Genomic DNA, 5,498 nt, shown 5'->3' with positions numbered 1-5,498 from the left:
ACCATGTCTCCCCCCCCCCCACCTCGTGCGATGATTTGTCAAAAAAGGCATCTATCTTTTTTTACAATCATCTCCTCCTTTATTCAATCATAAGGGTGGTAGCTGTTGAGAAGCGTAGTAGAAAATAAAAAATCACGCCTATGCACACCCAAGATCAATATGAAGATGCATAACGGGTTGAGATCACGATCGTTACCGTAATCGAATTGCAGCAGAAGAAGAACGTGTCGGCGTAGATCGTACTTGGAGTCCCTCGAACCGTCAATGAATGATCCCACGAACCGCCCACGAATAGTCCCTCGAACCGAAGACCGAAAGCACGACCTCTCTACTTGGTTGCAAGCGTGCAACCTTCACGATCCGGCAGCGCTTCGCCGTCTAGAGCTAATTATCGCCGGAGAATTAGAGGGAGCAGATTAGAACCACACAGGGCTTCTAGTTATGAGGACAAGAGGATTAGCCTAACTCTAATTAGTCAACTAGGACCAACTAGGAATAGAACTAGAAGAACTAGAGGCTCCAAAACTTGTGTCTCAAAGGACAAAATCCTCTAGTATATATAGGATAGATGGGAGAGGAGGGGCTGCCACCAAGGGGGAAGGAGTCCCCCTTGGGGCGCCGGCCTAAGGAGGGGAATAGGAATCCTCTCCCTCCTTCAATTAGGCCCCGCCGCCCCACTTGGGCCTTTGTGGCCCAAATTGCCTTCCACCTCTTTTTTTAGACCCATTGATATTAAATTAAATATAAAATAGTTCTAAATACTTTCAGATCATTTTATATATAATTTAACATCCCTGAAAAAATTTCCACCTATATATATATTTAACGGTAATACCCTGTATTACCCGATATTCACTGCAACCCTCCCGGTACCCCGAAACGCTTCTAAATCCTCTCGGGACTATTCCAAATATTAATGAAAAAATTCCACAAATATATTCTCATCACTCCCATCCTACTAACACTCAACATATCATTATTGCCTTAAGCTTGTGACCCCGTAGGTTTGGTAACTCATAGACATGAATGAAACCGTTCGTTCAATGATCGATAGCGGGACTGTGGACGTCCATATCCATAGCTATGAGGACACGAATGATATTCGAGTGAACCTATGGTTATCATGTGATGTTCCCTTTGCTTCATGCTACTTCTTGAGCTTGCGTTGATTTTTCCCTTGAAGAGGAAAGGGTGATGCAGCAAAGTAGAGATAAGTATTTCCCTTAGTTAAGAACCAAGGTATCAATCCAGTAGGAGGCACAAGCAAATCTCCAATCTATGCACATGCACAAACTAACAAACACTTGCACTCAACGCGAAAAAGGGGTTGTCAATCCCTTCACGGTCTCGAACAAAAGTTTGATCTAATGGAGATAGGTATAAAAGATAAATAAAAAGGCAAACTAAAGTAAATATAAATAAATTGCAGCAACGTATTTTTGGGTTGTTTGGTTTATAGATCTGAAAATATATGATGGAAAATAGACCCCGGGGCCGTAGGTTTCACTAAAGGCTTCTCTCTTGAAGATAGCATACAGTGCTTAAACAAATTACTGTCGACCAATCGATAGAAAAGCGCAAAGTTATGATGATATCTAAGGCAACTATCATGAATATAGGCATCACGTCCGTGTCAAGTAGACCGAAACGATTCTGCATCTACTACTATTACTCCACACATCGACTGCTATCCAGCATGCATCTAGAGTATTAAGTTCATTAGAACGGAGTAACGCCTTAAGTAAGATGACATGATGTAGATGGATAAACTCAAGCAATATGATGAAAACCCCATCTTTTTATCCCTGATGGCAATAATACAATACGTGTCTCGCTACCCCTACTATGTCACTGGGTGAGGAAACTGCAAGATTGAACCCAAAACTAAGCACCTCTCCCATTGCAAGAAAAGCCAATCTAGTTGGCCAAACCAAACCGATAGTTCGAAGAGAAATACAAAGATATCTTAATCATGCATAAAAGAGTTCAGAGAAACACAAATAATATTCAAAGATAATCTGATCATAAATCCACAATTCATCGTATCTCGACAAACGCACCGCAAAAGAATATTACATCAGATAGAACTCGAAGAACATCGAGGAGAACATTGTATTGAAGATCAAAGAGAGAGAAGAAGCCATCTAGATACCAGCTATGGACTCGTAGGTCTGTGGTAAACTACTCACGCTTCATCGGAAGGGCGGCAAGGTTGATGTACAAGCCCTCCATGATCGAAGCCCCCTCCGGCAGATCACCGGGAAAGTCCCCAAGATGGGATCTCATGGGAACTGAGGCTTGTGGCCGCGAAAAAAGTATTTTGGTGGATTCCTCTGATGGTTTGGATATATTTGGGATTTTATAGTGCAAAGATTAGGGTTGGAAGTCCTTCGAGGGCCCACAAGCCCTAAAGGGGCCCCCCTGGGGTGCGCCTATCAGGCTTGTGGCCTCCTCGGGAAACTTCTAGCCCCCTCTCCAAGTCCTCTGGATGTCTTCTAGTCCAAGAAAAATCATCGCGAAAGTTTTATTCCGTTTGGACTCCGTTTGGTATTGCTTTTCTGTAAAACTCAAAAACAAGGAAAAAACAGAAACTGGCATTGGGCTCTAGGTTAATAAGTTAGTCCCAAAAATAATATATAATAGCATATTAATGCATATAAAACATATATAACAGATAATATAATAGTATGGAACAATAAAAAATTATAGATACGTTGGAGACGTATCAAGCATCCCCAAGCTTAATTCCTGCTCGTCCTCGAGTAGGTAAATGATAAAAACAAAATTTTGATGTGGAATGCTACCTAACATATTTATCAATGTAATCTTCTTAATTGCGGCATGAATATTCAGATCCATAAGATTCAAAACAAAAGTTTAATATTGACATAAAAACAATAATACTTCAAGCATACTAATAAAGCAATCATGTCTTCTCAAAATAACATGGCCAAAGAAAGTTATCCCTACAAAATCATATAGTCTGGCTATGCTCCATCTTCATCACACAAAGTATTTCATCATGCACAACCCCGATGACAAGCCTAGCAATTGTTTCATACTTTTGGTGTTCTCAACTATTTTTCAACTTTCACGCAATACATGAGCGTGAGCCATGGATATAGCACTATAGGTGGAATAAAATACGATGGTTGTGGAGAAGACAAAAAGAAGGAGAAAGTCAAACATCAACTTGGCAATTTAATGGGCTATGGAGATGCCCATCAATTGATATCGATGCAGGTGAGTAGAGATTGCCATGCAACGGATGCACTAGAGCTATTAGTGTATGAAAGTTCAAAAAGAAACTAAGTGGGTGTGCATCCAACTTGCTTGCTCACGAAGACCTAGGGCCATTTGAGGAAGCCCATCATTAGAATATACAAGCTAAGTTCTATAATGAAAAATTCCCACTAGTGTATGAAAGTGACAAAATAGGAGACTCTCTATTATGAAGATCATGGTGCTACTTTGAAGCACAAGTGTGGGAAAAGGATAGCAACATTGTCCCTTCTCTCTTTCTGTCATTTTATTTTGTTTTGGCTTCTTTGGCCTCTCTTTTTTACTTTGGGCTTCTTTGGCCTCTTTTATTTTTTATGAAGTCCGGAGACTTGTCCCAACTTGTGAGGGAATCATAGCTTCCATCATCCTTTCCTCACATGGGACAATGCTCTAATAATGAAGATCATAACACTTTTATTTACTTACAACTTAAGAATTACAAATCGGTACTAGAACAAGATATGACTCTATATGGATGCCTCCGGCGGTGTACCGGGATGTGCAATGATCTAGCGTAGCAATGACATCAAAAAACGAACAAGCCATGAAAATATCATGATAGCTATCTTACGGTCATGCAAAGCAATATGACAATGATGGTGTGAGTCATAATAAACAGAATGGTGGAAGTTGCATGGCAATATATCTCAGAGTGGTTATGGAAATGCCATAATAGGTAGGTCTGGTGGCTGTTTTGAGGAAGGGTATATGGTGGGTTTAATGCACCAGCGAAAGTTGCACGGTACTAGAGAGGCTGCCAATGGTGGAAGGGTGAGAGTGCGTATAATCCATGGACTCAACATTAGTCATAAAGAACTCACATACTTATTGGAAAAATTTATTAGCCATCAAAACAAAGTACTACATGCATGCTCCTAGGGGGATAGATAGGTAGAAAAAACCATCGCTCATCCCCGACCGCCACTCATAAGGAAGATAATCAAAAAATAAACCATGCTTCTACTTCATCACATAATGGTTCACCATACGTGCATGCTACGGGAATCACAAACTTTAACACAAGTATTTATACCAATCCACAATTACTCACTAGCATGACTTTAATATCACCATCTTTATATCTCAAAACAATCATAAGGAATAAAACTTCACATAGTATTCAACGCTCTTTATATGAAAGTTTTTATTATATCCCTCTTGGATGCGAGTGGGCACGATCTGAACCCATGGGCATCTGCACCCACTTTTCAAAAAATGCATTTTAAGTACGTTTTAAAATCTCAAAAAAATCAAAAGAAAATTCCATGCATACATGTTCACAAATGTGTGTGCGCGGTGCAAAGTTTTGTGAAAAATGTCTTTTTATTTTGTTAAAGCAAAAAAGACAAATTTTAGTGTTTCTAAATAGTGTTCCAGGACACAATTTTTTGTCTTTTTTGCCTAGGCCACAAAAAAGTTATTTTTCCGTGAAACTTTATGTGCGCACATAGAACATGAATACATACCCATGCCTCCTTTTCGGATTTTTTTAGCATTTAGAAATGTGTTTTTCAAAGTGGGTTCATATGTACCCGGGTTCATCCATGCACTTCCCTCTTGGATGCTCAGCATATTAAGACTAAATCCATAACCAAAGCAAATTACCGTGATGTTAAGAAAGACTCTCAAAATAATATAAGTGAAGCATGAGAGTTCAACAATTTCTATAAAATAAAGCCACCGTCGTGCTCTAAAAAGATATAAGTGAAGCACTCGAGCAAAAGTGCCTAGCTCAAAAGATATAAGTGAAGCACATAGAGTATTCTAATAAATTCATGATTCATGTGTGTCCCTCTCAAAAGGTGTGTACAGAAAGGATGATTGTGTCAAATTAAAAAGAAAAGACTCATATCATACAAGACGCTCCAAGCAAAACACATATCATGTGGTGTATAAAAATATAGCCAATTTACCGATAGACGAAGACAAAAGAGGTGATGCCATCCGGGGCATCTCCAAGCTTAGATGCTTGGTTGTCCTTGAATATTAGCTTGGGTGCCTTGGGCATCCCCAAGATTAGGCTCTTTTCACTCTTTATTCCATAGTCCATCGAATCTTTACCCAAAACTTGAAAACTTCACAACACAAAACTCATGAGATCCATTAGTATAAGAAAATAAATCACCACTTTTTGGTACTGTTGTGAACTCATTCTTTATTTATATTGGTGTAATATCTACTGTATTCCAACTTATCCATGGTTCATACCCCCCCCC

The sequence above is a fragment of the Triticum dicoccoides genome, chromosome 3B (assembly GCF_002162155.2).
Source record: "Triticum dicoccoides isolate Atlit2015 ecotype Zavitan chromosome 3B, WEW_v2.0, whole genome shotgun sequence".
In the NCBI taxonomy this organism is placed as follows: domain Eukaryota; kingdom Viridiplantae; phylum Streptophyta; class Magnoliopsida; order Poales; family Poaceae; genus Triticum; species Triticum dicoccoides.
The sequence above is the reverse complement of the archived record's forward strand: the minus strand, read 5'-3'. Positions refer to the sequence as shown.